This window comes from Ranitomeya variabilis, chromosome 3 (genome assembly GCF_051348905.1).
Source record: "Ranitomeya variabilis isolate aRanVar5 chromosome 3, aRanVar5.hap1, whole genome shotgun sequence".
Lineage (NCBI taxonomy): Eukaryota > Metazoa > Chordata > Amphibia > Anura > Dendrobatidae > Ranitomeya > Ranitomeya variabilis.
Window position 1 is genome coordinate 421,979,096 of NC_135234.1, and position 17,068 is coordinate 421,996,163.

Genomic DNA, 17,068 nt, shown 5'->3' on the forward strand with positions numbered 1-17,068 from the left:
CTGCCAGACAAAAAGGTCAGACACTTTCTGAAAGTGTACAAATTCTTTAGAGCATACAAAGATCAAACTTATTAAAGGCTTTAATATAAAAAAGTACAGTGCTTACATGATAGAGAAAAAAAGAAAAATAACATGACACACAAATATGCAAAAACAGTTGTAAAATAAGAACAGAGAAATAACAGAATATACCTACCATATTTTTCGGACTATAAGACGCACTTTTTTTCCCAAAATTTTTTTTGGGAAAATGGGGGTGCGCCTTATAGTCGGAATATAATTTCAAGTAGTGTGGCGGCAGCAGGAGTCAGGCGACTCTGCAGCTGTCCAACGCTGCAGGGCGATGATCACACTCCCTTCCCAGGCTGGTGCGGCAAGTTTGGCGGCGCTCTGTGGTGCGGGGGCTGCGCCAACGTTTTGTGAAAGCCCAGAGGCCTCGCACATCCATTGTTGCGATGCGGTGGCCCCCCGGAAAATGGCTGCCTGGGGTGATGCATGCTCAGATTGAGATCTCAGGTGCCGAGATCTCAATCTGAACATGCACCACCCCTGGCGGCCATTTTCCCGCAGCCCCCCTGCACAAACATTAATGTGATTCAGTGTCCTCAGGGAAAATGGCCGCTGGGGGGTGCATGCTCATGCATGTTCATGCACCCAGATCTCCAGCCTGCTCTCCTGCCTTGTCTGTCTATGAAGTGCACATAGTACATCACCCAACTTACCACACAGATTTTCCTCTGCTCCTAGCATTCACATGGTATGCCTTTCACCTAACCCCAGCTTACCCCAGTGTTATTTATGACCTTGTTCACTTTGGTGATTGTATGCATCTGGTCCACCCTTAATTCTCTGACCAAGATGAGCAGAGACCACTCCTCTCTCCTTCACACCTGAATGCACTTAGTTGTACATATATATTGTATAGCACAAGTCTGCAATGACTTTAGTCTGCAGTGTGATTCCTTTAAGAGTGTCCTAGAAGTGTGAAGATTAATTTATAATTAAAACCAGAAGTGAACCAGTAGGGAACTGAAGGTAACTGGCAAGTCACTGTAAACAATATTTGTTTGTTTTCACTTTCACTCCTATAATCCTTCACTTTCTGCTAACTCCCCTAATCCCTACACCTAGTAAGGAACTGTTCATCTCTTCTTCAATCCTCCCCATCCATCTCACCTCCTCCTCATAACTGTTCCTCAACATACAATCCTCTGTCTCAAAGCACAGACAGCCACCTCATGCCCTCTCCTGCTCCCACCTTCTAACACTTTCTCTGCTCCTTCTCACTGCTGGTGATATCTCTCCAAATCCTGGTCCTCCTCACCACATCCCCACAGTCAGTTCTACCTCCCATCCATGCTCTATCACAAATTTCCGTAACCTCTCTAACCTTATACCCATTCGCCCGGCCCCCGCTTCCCCAGTCCCACTACCAGAAGCTCTGTGGAACCCTCGCTCTGTCTGCAACAAGCTTTCTTACATCCATGATCTTTTTATTACTCACTTTCCTTCCTCGCAATCACCAAAACCTGGCTTACCCCTTCTGACACAGCCTCTCCCGCAGCAATCTGGTATGGTGGCTTCCACCTCTCTCACACACCCCGCCCCAGCAGCAAGCATGGCGGAGGAGTTGATTTTCTCCTGTCAGATAACTGCTCCTTCACCCCAATCCCACTGCCACCCTCTGTTACCCTCCCTTCCTTTGAGGTGCACTCTGTGCGCATCTACTCCCCATCCAACCTCCAACTGGCTGTCATTTACCACCCCCCAGGGCCAGCCACCACCTTCTTTGATTACTTCACCACCTGGCTACTTCATTTCCTTTCTGCGGACATCCACACTATCATCATGGGCGACTTCAACATCCTCATTGACACTTCCCTCTCAGCTGCCACTAAACTTCTATCTCTCACTTCCTCCTTCGGCCTCACTCAATGGTCTTCTGCAGACACTCACACGGATGGTCACACACTGGACCTCATCGTCACCTGCCTCTGCTCCCTATCTAACCTCTCTAACTCACCTCTTCCTCTTTCTGACCATAATCTACTCACATTCTCTTCCCTCTCCACTCCTTGTCTACAATCCCCACCCCACAACCTTGCACACCCTCGCAGAAATCTTAAACACCTTGATCTACACCCACTCTCTGAATCCCTCCTCCCTCTCACAGACATAAGTTCCCTACACAATGCGGATGGCGCTGCCGCACTATATAACTATATAACACAATAGCTATAGCTTTGAAATCTGTTGTCCCTCTCACACATACCAAAGCTCGCAAAATCAACAGACAGCCTTGGCACACCAGACTGACCAAAGAACTGAGGCGAGCTTCCAGGGCTGCTGAGCGGAGATGGAAAAGATCCCACTCCAATGAACACTTCATCGTATTCAAACAGTCCCTCACTACTTTCAAGACCACACTCGCCACAGCAAAACAAATCTACTTCTCATCTCTCATATCCTCCCGGTCTCACAACCCTAAACAGTTATTCAACACCTTCAACTCTCTCCTCTGTCCCCCAGCACCTCCTCCCTTCCCACTCATCTCGGCTGAAGACTTTGCCTCATTTTTCAAGCAGAAGATTGAGAACATCAGGGACAGTTTTGGGCAACAACCCCCAAAGCCCTTCCTCCCAACTACCCAGCCCTCCACATCCAAAACCAACTTCTCCACTATTACAGAAGATCGACTCTCCACTCTACTCTCAAGATCGCATCTCACCACCTGTGCACTTGACCCTATCCCTTCCCACTTCATCCCAAACTTCGCCACAGTCTTCATCCCAACTCTAACCCATCTCTTCAACCTATCACTAACAACTGGTGTTTTCCCCTCAAGCTTTAAACATGCCTCAATCACACCTATCCTTTAAGAGCCCTCTCTTGACCCATCCTCTGTATCTAGCTATCGCCCTATATCACTTCTCCCCTATGCCTCAAAACTACTGGAACAACACGCCCATCTTGAACTGTCCTCCCATCTATCTTCCTGCTCCCTCTTTGACTGCTTACAATCAGGCTTCCGGTCACACCACTCCACTGAAACTGCTCTAACTAAGGTCACCAATGACTTATTAACCGCCAAGAGCAAGTGACACTACTCTATCCACCTCCTCCTGGACCTGTCCTCTGCCTTTGACACAGTGGACCATTCCCTATTACCACAGACCCTCTCATCCCTTGGCATCACAGACTTAGCCCTATCCTGGATCTCATTATTCCTAACTGACCAAACATTCAGCGTCTCCCATTCACACAACACCTCCTCACCTCGCCCCCTATCTGTCGGAGTCCCGCAAGGTTCAGTTCTAGGGCCCCTGCTCTTCTCCTTTTACACTTTTGACCTGGGAGAGCTCATATAATCTCACGGTTTTCAGTGTCTATCAATGTCTATCCGCTATTTCATCCTTCTTCTCCGCTAGATTTCTAAAACTTAACATGGACAAAGCAGAATTCATTGTCTTTCCCCCATCTCATGCGACCCCCTCAACGAACCTATCCATTACAGTAAACGGCTGCCCACTCTCCCCAGTCCCACAAGCTCGCTGCCTCGGGGTAATCCTTGACACTGATCTCTCCTTCAAACTGCATATCCATGCCCTTTCCATTTCCTGCCGCCTTCAACTCAAACATATTTCACGGATCCGTACATTCCTAAACCAAGAATCTCCAAAAACCTAATCCATGCCCTCATCATCTCCCGCCTTGACTACTGTAATCTCCTGCTCCGTGGCCTCCCCTCTAACACTCTTGCACCCCTCCAATCTATTCTAAATGGCTGCCCAACTAATCCACCTGTCCCCCTGCTATTCCCCCAGCTTCTCCCCTCTGTCAATCCCTTCACTGGCTCCCTATTACCCAGAGACTCCAGTACAAAAGCCTAATCATGACATACAAGACCATCCACAACCTATCTCCTCCATACATCTGTGACCTTGTCTCCCGGTACTTTTCTGCATGCAACCTCCGATCCTCACAAGATCTCCTTCTCTACTCCCCTCTTATCTTCTCTTCCCACAATCGCATACAAGATTTCTCTGGTGCATCACCCCTACTCTGGAACTCTCTACCACAACATATCAGACTTTCACCTACCATCGAAACCTTCAAAAAGAACCTGAAGACCTACCTCTTCCGGCAAGCCTACAACCTGCAGTAACCACCGATCAACCAAACCTCTGCACGACCAGCTCTATCTTCACCTACTGTATCCTCACCCATCCCTTGTAAATTGTGAGCCCTTACGGGCAGGGTCCTCTCTCCTCCTGTATCAGCAGTGACTTGTATTGTTCAAGATTATTGTACTTGTTTTTATTATGTATACCCCTCCTCACATGTAAAGCACCATAGAATAAATGGCACTATAATAATAAATAATAATAATAATAATGCTCAGATTGAGATCTCAGGTGCTGAGATCTCGTTTCCTGAGATCTCAGGACAAGATCTTGTTGTCAAGCATGCACCGCCCCACCAGCCATTTTCCCGGAGGCCACTGCATTGTAGCAATGGATGTTCGGGGCCTCCGGGCTTTCACAAAATGCCAGCGCATCACAGAGCACCCTCAAACCTGCCAGCCTGGGATGGGATTTCCCAGAGGCCACCGCATCACAGCAATGGATGTGCAGGGGCTCCGTGCTTTTACAAAATTCCGGTGCAGCCACCGGACCATAGAGCACTGCCGAACCTGCCGCACCAGCCTGGGATGGGATTTCCCAGAGGCCACTGCATCACAGCAATGGATGTGCAGGGGCTCTGGGCTTTCAGAAAATGTCGGCAAAGCCCCCACACCTTTAGCACCACCAAACCTGCGGCACCATTCTAAGATGGGAGTCATATCACCGGACCACCGATCACCCCCTGTGTCCATGCTCCACCAGCGCTGCCGATTCCCCCAGCAAGCTGAATTCGGACTGTAAGATGGACCCCCTTTGACACATTAATTTTTTTACCTATTTTCCTTCTGAAAATTTGGGGTGCATCTTATGGTCCGGTGCATATTATAGACTGAAAAATGAAGTAGTTGTTCTTTGGTTTCCTTGGGGGAGAATTATGCATCACAACCAGCATTGGCCGAACCCCAAATGTGAACCCTTTTCCATTCTGTAGCTCAGCTTTTATACGCCTGGCCCTAAGCTCGGGTATCCAGGACAACCTGGATTGGACTATTCTTAAAATGTGCTATTTGTGATGGACGGTTGACTAATTTAGGGGCCAAGCCCTTGCATTTCCAATATCTTGTGTCTCTAGCTACTTCCTCCATACATAGGAAATATTCATCTTAGTTATAATGACCATCTGTATCTCGCTGAAGACTGACCAGGGGGATGTATGGATTGACACTTCTGTACTTATAGCAAGAAGACTCCTTTGTTCTGAATTCTTGCAAAACTGGTAAATTCAAAGTGACCATTTGGTGTAGGAGCAGTTTGCTGATGGCATACTCATGTAAATACTTTTCCCTTATATGGATAAACCCACATTCCGAATAATTAAATGCAAAAAGAAAACTTGTGTACATGTGAGCAGGTAAGGAACAATGCTGTGAAAGACAATATTGACTGATTTATATGCATTAATTAGCCTATTTTATCTTTTGATTACCAAAAACATAAAGCCCTTTTTGAAAAGAAAAATAATAGATTACACAGGTCTGCCGAAAAAAGTTTTTCAAGAGCTGTTTTGGTTATTCCACGTAATCTTTATGTTTTTAAGTGCGCTGAATCCGAAAATGACTTCCGTTTTGTCATAGGACATCACGTTTTCTGACAATTTAAGTAACTATGTTAAATAAGACAATACCTCAAAATAAATGAAAATAGACTCATAAAATTAATTTTTTATTACAAATGTTTCATGAAAATCCTTTTTTAACTGCAATGAGCTCACTAACACACACTAAAATCGATTCTTCTTCCCTGTGAGGCTTCTCTTGGTACATTTACGCTTGTGAGTAGCATCTGGAATGTCTCTCTGAAGCGTCCAACAGTAGTCTGCCATCATTGTAATGCTCCATCTTCCCTGGTATCTTCTTTCCATCTCTTTAAAGGGAACCCGTCACCTGAATTTGGCGGGACAGGTTTGCGGTCATATGGGCGGGGTTTTCGGGTGTTTGATTCACCCTTTCCTTACCCGCTGGCTGCATGCTGGCCGCAATATTGGATTGAAGTTCATTCTCTGTCCTCCATAGTACACACCTGCGTAAGGCAATCTTGCCTTGAGCAGGCATGTACTACGGAGGACACAGCATGAACTTCAATCCAATATTGCAGCCAGCATGCAGCCAGCGGGTAAGGAAAGGGTGAATCAAACACCCAAAAACCCCGCCCATATGACCGCAAACCTGTCCCGCCAAATTCAGGTGACGGGTTCCCTTTAATGTCCTGGTGGAATCGTTCACCTTGCTCTTCACTCACAGCTCCCAAATTTTCAGGAAAGTTGTCAAGGTGGGAATGGAGGAAATGTACTTTCAAACTCATCAGGCAACCTAAAGCTTGAAATGCTTTAAGCATTCGTCCGACGATTTTTTTGTAGTCAGGGTCTTTGTTATTGCCTAAAAATTTCTCTATGACCTCTTTAAATGCAAACCACCCTTCTTTTTGAGGATGCGTCATGGTATTGTTGATAAACTCTTGATCAGCTATAAGCCTTCTAATGTCTGGTCCGACGAACACACCTTCCTTCAATTTTGCCTCCGAGAGGCCTGGAAACTTGTCCAAGTATTTGAAGTATTCTCCATCTTTTGGAAATGATTTTACGAATTGCTTCATCAATCCCAATTTTATGTGGAGAGGTGGTAGAACTTTATGGGGAGGAACCAGTTTCTCGGAGGACATTTTTTTCACCAACTGTGAGCACCCTCGGCTGCCAATTCTTCTTCGTCCAGTGATTTTGTTGGTCTCGACTGTCCCATAGACACAGAAAACAAGGGTATTTGGTATACCCAGCTTGTTGCCCGAGCAGCCTGCACAAGACTTTCAAATCCCCGCACACTTGCCAACCGTGGTCTTCATATTTAAGTTTACGAAGAACCAATTCCAAGTTCTCGTAGGTTTCCTTGAGGTGTACAGAATGGCCTACAGGGATGGAAGCATAAAAACCGCCGTTGTGGAGTAAAACTGCTTTGAGAATCTATAAAAAGAAGCCATTGCGCTGAATCATATTGGATTTTGAATTGACCCATCAAACCTTCGACATCGATGCAATAAACCAACTTATCTTCCTGGGCAAAGTAAGGAACGAACTCGTTTTCACGATGTCTGAACCATGAAAAAGACACTCCTGGCAACAATAAATTCTTGCTTTTGAGCCTTGATCTGAGTAACTCAGCGTCATCTTTGAGAAGATTCAATTCTCTTACGAAATCATTCATCTCCTCCTGGGAAAACAATTTTGGTCTTGTATCATCTTCAAAGTCAGAACTTGATTCATCATCTGGTTGAGGTATGACTCCACCTTCATCGGATCTCTTCCAAGGTAGCAGGGGCCTTGGGTACTGGTATATCTGTGCCATGGGGGATGGGACGAATTGCTGAGTGAATATTGGGGTATGAAATGGAATGCTTCCATTTTGAATTATACCCTTTCACATCACATGAACAAAAGTAACAATCGTCACTATGGTTCTTTTGTTCTCGCCATACCATAGGAATCCCATAGCAGAAAGCTTTATTCTTACCCTTGAACCTATCAGGCAGGGAGATATGAGTGACACTCACCGATGCTATCTCCTGGGAAAATAGGACCTGGAGATAGCCACAGACTCCCAGAAATGCAGGGCAAGCAAGACTGGAGAGAGACTGCTTCAGGCCTGTCAGGACCTGAATCACCTGACTGGTGGTGGGTGTGGCCTAAGCTCCAGGGAGCTAGAAGCTGAAGGAAAACTCCTAGAAAGGTAACTACAGAACAGAGCTACCAAGGGGCACAGACAGAGACATAAACAGATCAGGCCGGGGTCAGAGCACGGGATAGCGTAACGGTACCAAGGGACAGAACAAAAAGGGTAGTAGGGGCCAAGCCGAGGTCAATACCAAACTGACAGAGAAAGTACAGAGAGGGAATCCAATAAACAGTATCTAGAGAACAGACCGAGTCAAAGAGCCAAGAGATCAAGCAAACCAGCACACAGCACAAAACACACTCAGGGGTCAATACACTTAGCCAAGGGCGGAAGTATCACTGACAAAGGAAACTCCCAGATGGAGGCTATAAAAAGTCCACCCAGGATCAGTGTGAGGCTACAGGAGTTAACCCTAAAGGAACTGAAACAGACAAACCATGACAGTACCCCCCTCTCAACGGGGGGCCACTGGACCCCCAGGCTTACCAGGATACCTAGAATGAAATGCACGAACTAAGCGATCTGCGTGTACCAAGCGGGCAGAAACCCAGGACCTGTCCTCAGGCCCATACCCCTTCCAATGAACCAGATACTGTACAGACCGCCGCACCAACCTGGAATCCACGATGTGATCAATCTCATATTCCATGTGTCCCTCAACCAAAACAGGAGACGCAGCGGACCCAGACTCCCCCCAACCTGGCACAAAAGGTTTCAGTAGGGATTTATGGAAGACATTAGGGATCTTGAATGAGACTGGTAGACTCAACCTGTATGCTACTGGATTGATCTTTTCCACAATCTTGTATGGGCCAATGAACTTGGGGCCCAACTTGGCTGATAAAACCTTCAGCTTAATGTTTCGTGTGGAGAGCCAAACTTCGTCCCCAACCCGAAACACAGGACCTGGAGATCTTTTCCTGTCAGCAAAAAATTTATATCTCCCTTGAGACATTCCGATGAACCTCTAACCATGTATTCTTTAATCTCTGAACAGAACCCTCAGCCCCGGGACATCCAGAATCCAAATGAGAAAACTCATCGAAATGTGGAATAAAACCATAATTGATCATGAAAGGAGACATACTGGTAGCTTGGCTCACCCGACTATTGAAGGTGAACTCCGCCAATGGCAGTACATCACACCAGTCATTCTGTCTTGCGGAAGTCAGACATCGGAGGATCTGTTCCAGAGACTGATTAGTGCGTTCTGTCTGACCATTGCTCTCTGGGTGGTATGCAGATGAAAAAGACAGAGAAATCCCCAATTTCTTACAGAAAGCACGCCAAAACTTAGCCACAAACTGCACCCCACGATCAGACACCACATTCAGGGGTACCCCATGCAACCGGACCACATGCTGCACAAACAATCTGGATAAAGTCTCAGCTGACGGTAGTGCGGTCAAAGGTACAAAATGAGCTTGCTTAGAGAACCTGTCCACCACTACCCATACCACTGTATTGCCCCTAGACAAGGGAAGATTGGTAATAAAGTCCATGGACAAGTGAGTCCATGGCCTTTCAGGAACTGCCAAGGGCATAAGTTCCCCAGCCGGCCGGCTGTGTGAGTTTTTAGAACGAGCGCAGACCCCACAACCAGAAATGAATTTTTTTACATCAGAACCAAGAGTAGGCCACCAAAAAATCTTAGCCACCGCCAGGCGCGTGGCCGAAATACCAGGGTGAGCCGTAAGCTTGGATTCATGAAACTCCTGCAGGAGTTTTAGTCGAAGCTGCAACAGGACAAACAACTTACCCACCAGCTTGGCAGCAGGAGCCAGAGACTGGGCCCCCTCAATCTCTCGTTCTAACTCAGACGAGACCCCTGCCAACACTACCCCAGGGCGAAGAATGGAGGACGGTGGCTCAGAGGGAGACACCGGATGAAAACTACGAGACAAGGCATCAGCCTTGATATTTTTTGACCCCGGACGAAACGTTATAGTAAACTGAAAACGAGAGAAAAAAAGTGACCAACGGGCCTGTCTGGGCGTAAGTCTTTTAGCAGACTTGATATACGATAAATTTTTATGATCGGTAATCACAGTGACCGGATGACTGGCCCCCTCCAAAAAGTGCCTCCACTCTTCAAACGCCAATTTCACCGCAAGGAGCTCTCTGTTGCCAACATCATAATTCCTTTCAGCAGCAGAGAACTTCCGAGAAAAAAACCCACATGGCCTGAGATTGGTCAGAGTGGCGGGCCCTTGGGACAACACGGCACCCACCCCCACCTCAGAGGCGTCCACTTCCACAATAAAAGGTTTGGACGGATCTGGCTGTACCAAAACCGGGGCAGTAGTAAAGCATTTCTTCAGAGCAGCAAAGGCCTCTTTTGCGGGCAAGAACCAATTTTTCACATCCGCACCTTTGCATGTTAAATCTGTGAGTGGTTTGACCACCTGCGAAAAGCCCCGAATAAATTTACGGTAATAACTGGCGAACCCCAAGAAGCGCTGGAGCCCCTTAAGATCTCGGGGTTGCACCCAATCAGCAATGGCCTGCACTTTCTTGGGGTCCATACGAAAACCCTCACAGGAAACAATCAACCACAAAAAAGATAACTCTTGAACAAAAAACAAACATTTCTCTAACTTAACAAACAGATGATTTTCCCTAAGTCTTTGGAGGACGGTTCGTACATGAATCAGATGAGACTGACTGTCTGATGAGTATATCAGGATATCATCTAAGTAAATCACAACAAATCGACCAATGAGATCAGCAAACACAACATTGATGAAATTCTGAAAAATGGCGGGGGCGTTGGTAAGACCAAATGGCATGACTAAATTTTCAAAAAGTCCCTCAGATGTGAGGAATGCAGTTTTCCATTCGTCCCCCTCCCGGACTCTTATCAAATTATATGCTCCCCGAAGATCCAGTTTGGAGAACCATTTAGCCCCTGATAATTGATTACATAAATCAGGAATCAACGGGAGGGGATACGTATTCCGAACCGTTATTTTATTAAGCTCCCGAAAGTCGAGACAGGGACGTAAACCGCCATCTTTTTTTTAACAAAAAAGAACCCTGCAGCCACAGGTGAGACAGAGGGACATATATGTCCCTTGCGAAGACTTTCTGCAATGTAATTTTTCATAACTAAGCGCTCAGGGCCTGACAAATTAAATAGACGGGCTTTAGGCAGTTTAGCCCCCGGGACTAACTCAATGGCGCAATCAAAAGGTCTATATGGTGGCAACATCTCGGCCTCGCTTTCTGAGAACACATCTTCGAAGTCTAACAGGTACTCCGGAAAACCTTCCAGCTCGACAGATGATACAGACACAGATTTGACAGGTTTAACCAACAATGCAGATTTATAACACAACTTAGAACAATTAGACCCCCATTGAACAATCTCCCCCGTTTTCCAATTAATAACTGGATTATGGCGTTGTAACCAGGGCATACCCAACACCAACCCCGCTGGCAGATTGTCCAGAACTAAACAACTTAAATTTTCCTCGTGAGCAGCGCCCACTCTGAGCGAAAACAAATCAGACATAAAGAGAATTCCCTCTTTTGTAAGGGGGAGGAGTCAATGGCCACCACCTTGATTGGAGTCTTGAGCCTAACTGTCCCTATCTTGCAACTTGTGACCAATTGGGAGTCAATCAGATTGATAGATGACCCGCAGTCCACAAATGCTGTCGAGAAAGAAGAACAACCGTCCACTAACAGTTCCACATGAAGCAACACCTTAGAAAATGAGGACAAGTGTACCTGTGGGTCTGAGTAGTCTCCTCGATAACTACCCAGACCTAGTCGTTTCCCGCCGACCGGGTCGATGATGGGCAGGAAGGACACTCCTTCTTCCAATGTCCAGCTTCACCACAGTAGAAACATAACTGCTTTTCCCGCCGGCGTTTTCTCTCTTTTTCTTTTAAGGTGAGAGCGCCTACTTCCATAGGCTCAGAAACAGTCTCTTTTCCACTGGAAAACAATGGAGTCTCCACCTGCATCACCCCTCTGGCCCGTAACCTGAGGTCCATCCGGACGGCCTGAGTCATGGCATCCTCGAGAGTGTTAGGTGGGGGGCGTAATGCCAGGGCATCCTGCAGCCGCTCGGACAAGCCTCTACGAAAAAGTCCTCGGAGGGCGGCATCGTCCCAAGAAATCTCCGCAGCCCAGCGGCGGAACTCCGTACAGAACCATTCGGCCGAGTGTTTCCCCTGACAGACACTCATCACCATGTCCTCAGCCAATCGCACTCTGTCAGGCTCATCATATATATGCCCAAGGGCCTCAAAGAACGCATTCACCGACATTCTCTCAGGAGCGGTGGGAGGAAGGGAGAATGCCCAAGCCTGCGGGGACCCCCTTAACAGGGACATAACAACCCCTACCCTCTGACTTTCATCCCCAGAGGACCATGGTCTCAAATTGAAAAAAAGTTTACAACCCTCTTTGAAAACCCTGAACTCCTTCTTGTTCCCAGAAAAAAAGTCAGGCAATTTAACAGGGGGTTCTGGAGACACCAGCGCAACATCACTCGCCATAGCCCCCTGAAAACCAAAAGACAATGCCCCCTGCACAGTCTCAATGACCTGCCGCTGAGAACGAGCAAGGGCCTGCTGCTCCAGAGTCAAAGCCTGAAACATCTGGCTCAGTTTTTTCATCTGTTCAGATAAAGACTGTATAGGATCCATAACTCTCCCCACAACACACACCCAAAACTGAGCAGTGAAACAGAAATAACTTAGTGGTCAGTGATAATATCAGGCAGGGAGATATGAGTTACACTCACCGATGCTATCTCCTGGGAAAATAGGACCTGGAGATAGCCACAGACTCCCAGAAATGCAGGGCAAGCAAGACTGGAGAGACTGCTTCAGGCCTGTCAGGACCTGAATCACCTGACTGGTGGTGGGCGTGGCCTAAGTTCCAGGGAGCTAGAAGCTGAAGGAAAACTCCTAGAAAGGTAACTACAGAACAGAGCTACCAAGGGGCACAGACAGAGACATAAACAGATCAGGCCGGGGTCAGAGCACGGGATGGCGTAACGGTACCAAGGGACAAGACAAAAAGGATAGTAGGGGCCAAGCCGAGGTCAATACCGAACGGACAGAGAAAGTACAGAGAGGGAATCCAATAAACAGTATCCAGAGAACAGACCGAGTCAAAGAGCCAAGAGATCAAGCAAACCAGCACACAGCACAAAACACACTCAGGGGTAAATACACTTAGCCAAGGGCGGAAGTATCACTGACAAAGGAAACTCCCAGATGGAGGCTATAAAAAGTCCACCCAGGATCAGTGTGAGGCTACAGGAGTTAACCCTAAAGGAACTGAAACAGACAAACTATGACAGAACCAATTTCAGAGGTCCTCAACACACCGTTTGCACACTTTATGAGGTGCCCAAGCTTTATCTTGATCTCCAAGCTTTAGTCCGAAATAAGCGAAGTATACTTTTTTCACAAAGTTTGTAATATTCAGCTGTTGCTTCAACACTGTATATTCACCACAAATGTAATAGAAACTGTCAGGCGAATTAATACACTTTCGCTGAGCCATAATGCTAATTTTGAGAAACACGGTTGAATATGACGAGCTAACACGAACTGAGATGAAAAAGTGTGAACAGGCGAGAACCAAGATAAAACAATTGAATCAAGCCTGGGCATTTCAGAGCCTGCTCGTTCAGCTTGCAACATGTTGATGCTGGTTTCATTAGCTCACTATGAAAGTTCTTTTCTTTGAAAGTTATATTTTTTTGGCATTGTATATCTTCAATGCATTGATGTGAATTAATTAATAGTAATTTTGACTATCAAAACCCTGAGATTAAAAAAATACCAAAAATTGAGAAAAATATACTAAATTTGAAGAGAATTTTGCATTTTGTGGCAAATCCTGACGTCCAGGATTTTTTTCAATATTTTTTTCGTTTTCAGCACACCAAAATACATGGAAATTAGATGAAAATAATCAAACAGCTTTTTAGTTGCAGAACTGTGTTATAAAACAACTAATCAGTTAATGGTGTGGCAGACATCAGTTAGGTTCTTACTGTGAGTAATATTAGTGTGTGACAAAAGGCCTTTAAAATGTTTAATGCTTCTTTCTAAATGCCAATCCATATAATAAGGGATGCCAATGAAATTTACCGCAAGGGATATTATTACTGTCATGTAACAAATGTCACCATTACATGGCACTACTCTTGTACATTTTCTTGCCATTTACACCAAGAAGAACTCAACTGATCTACGTTAATAACTATTCAAGTATCATTAAACTGAATTACGGGTTTTCTTGTTTGTATATATTAATTGTACGTATATAAAATATAGATTACACATTTTCAAATTCATATAACTTCAGAAGTGTTGAAGGATCATATTCTTGCATTCAAATTGTGTAGTTTGTCCACCATGTCAATGTGATCAAGAACTGATAAAATGTGTGAGTCATGCACTTTGATGAGTGACAAAGGCTTTCACGTGCTAATTTATAGCAACATTTCCCAATTCTTCTTGATAAGCGGAAAATTACACACAATAAAAAAAACAGACATGAGGATTTTATATTTCCTGACATTCAGTAAATGTCAGAGTCATTTAATCAATCTAAATGCCCCTCCGTATATGGATACTCCAAACAGGTGGATTTTAAGTAATACTTAACCTTGATTTATGATGACATATGCCATTAGAAGATATGTCAAAACTAGTGTTGAGCATTCCGATACCGCAAGTATCGGGTATCAGCCGATACTAGCGGTATCGGAATTCCGATACCGGGATTCCGATACTTGGCGCGTATCGGATACCGGAATCGGAAGTTCAATGATTCAAAATTCAGAAATTCAGCCAATGAGAAAGATTCCAAGTGTGGGCACATCCTGTTTAGCATGGAGGGCATGAAACTACTGGCAAGGCTGTGATTGGCTGCTGAAATGATGTCATGATGCAGTTTAAAAGTCGCTGGCGCCATTTTGCGATCACTCTGCTGTGAATTCAGTTAGTGACAGGACGCTGTTTGCTGACTGAGGGACAGTTTAGAGATAGCGATTTGCTTCTTTGTGCTTTCCAAAGGCTAATTTAGCAACCGCTGTGTTCACCTACTATTCACCTTCCTTTTGCCTTGTAGCGCTGTTTTCACAGCGATCTGCAAGGTCTCTCTGTGTGTGTGTGTGAGTGCAGCCCACTCTCTAGTCTGAGTGCAGCCACATAGGCCATCCATAGCTGGTTGTATTCAGTTCAGGGAGGGTGGTTCATTGCCTCATACTGTCCTTTTTTTTTTTTTTTTTGAAGTAGTGCAGGCTGCTGCACATTTTTTCCAAAAATTCCTATTAGTGTCTTTCCACCCGTCTCCAGCTAATTTGTGGAAAAACACTACATAGGATAAAGTAGAGGAGGGTTTTTGGGCCTTGCAGCGCCGTTTACGGCTGTCTGCACGGTCTCCGTGTGACTGCAGCTCGCCCTGTAATCTGTGAGCAGCTATAGCCTGGTTGTCTCCAGCTCAGGGTTTTTCACTGCGTCATACCGCCAAATCAATTTTCTTTTTTTTCAAAGTAGTGTAGTCTGCTGCTAATTTATTTTAAAAAATCCTATTAGTGTCTTTCCACCCGTCTCCAGCTAATTTGTGGAAAAACACTACATAGGATAAAGTAGAGGAGGGTTTTTGGGCCTTGCAGCGCCGTTTACGGCTGTCTGCACGGTCTCCGTGTGACTGCAGCTCGCCCTGTAGTCTGTGAGCAGCCGTAGCCTGGTTGTCTGCAGCTCAGGGTTTTTCACTGCGTCATACCGCCAAATCAATTTTCTTTTTTTTCAAAGTAGTGTAGTCTGCTGCTAATTTATTTTAAAAAATCCTATTAGTGTCTTTCCACCCGTCTCCAGCTAATTTGTGGAAAAACACTACATAGGATAAAGTAGAGGAGGGTTTTTGGGCCTTGCAGCGCCGTTTACGGCTGTCTGCACGGTCTCCGTGTGATTGCAGCTCTATCCGTTGTCAGTTCAGCCCCAAAAAAATAAATAAATAATAAAGTTCACCAAACACACCAGTTACACCACTTTACATTTGTGTAGGCCACATTAGCTCATATTCAAGTCTAGTCCACACTTTAGAAAATTAGTGTGTCTTATACCTGTTAGGAGGAGTTGCTCAGGAATAAGCACACAAAGCCGTTAGTACTTTTCTGCTTATCTTTATCAGTCAACCAAGATGAAGAAGGCAGTGAGTAAGGCACGTGGGCGTGGGCGTGGGCGCGGAGCAGGGAGGGGACGTGGGGATTCTGTGCCTGCTGCGGGCACCGGTGAGTCATCAGCACCCACTTTCACAAGGGAACAGTCGTTCATGCGCAGCTTTGTCGCCGAGCGCCGTACACCGCTGCTGCGTGAAGACCAAATTGAAGCCGTTGTGGGATGGATGGCAGCTAATGCATCAACTTCCATTAGTGCCACATCCTCTCAGACACAGAGCACTGGAGAGCAGCCATCTGTCTCTTCACCACCTGCAAAATTGCCCAGGCAGACAGAGATCCCAGGACAGGAGCAGTCTCTACTTCTGTTCTCTGAATCATCTCTTGGCTTGGAAACAGGGGGCCAGCCAAGCAGCATTGGAGAAATGGAAGAAGAGGCAGGGTGCAGTGATGCCCAACAGCTTTTTCTGTCTTCCTCTGAAGAGGCGGGTGGGCCAGTGGCTCCGGTCACCACCTCGCAGGCCGCATCAGCTGATGATGACACTCAGGTGCCACTTACTGGTGCGTGCTCTGCTGCTGAGACTACCCAGGAGGAGCAGTTGGGGGCAGAGGGTAGTGTAGATGATGAGGTCCTTGACCCATCTTGGCGTCAGGGACAGGAAGGTGGTGGGAGCAGCTCTGAGGAAGAGATTCCCCGTACGGCCCAAAGAGGGAGAGGGAGGGGGAAGACTGCGGATCCTGCAGCCTCCGCTTTGGCACCCGTAAGGAGCATGTCTCTTCCAAAAGTCAAAAGGGGGGCTCCCAAGACTTGCAGTGCCTGGTCCTTTTTTGACACAGTTGCAGATGACATTTGCTATGTCAGATGCAAGGTGTGTCATCAAAAAATCAAAAGAGGTCAAAAAGTCGCCAACCTCAATACCTCCAACATGTGGAAACATGTGCGCAACAGGCACCCGGCGGAGTTAGACAAACACACTGAAGAGCTAGGCCAACCAACAGCGGCAGCTACCACCTCTTCAGCTCGTGTTGCCTCTTCCTCTAGCTCACACGCAGCTGGTTCGGCTTCC

At 46.3% G+C, this 17,068-nt stretch overlaps 1 protein-coding gene across 2 annotated transcripts in view; it reads right to left on the bottom strand.

The window, feature by feature from the left end:
* RPH3AL (rabphilin 3A like (without C2 domains)) overlaps positions 1 to 17,068 on the bottom strand; it is a 937,664-nt gene that overhangs the window by 842,125 nt on the left and 78,471 nt on the right. The window lies entirely within an intron of this gene.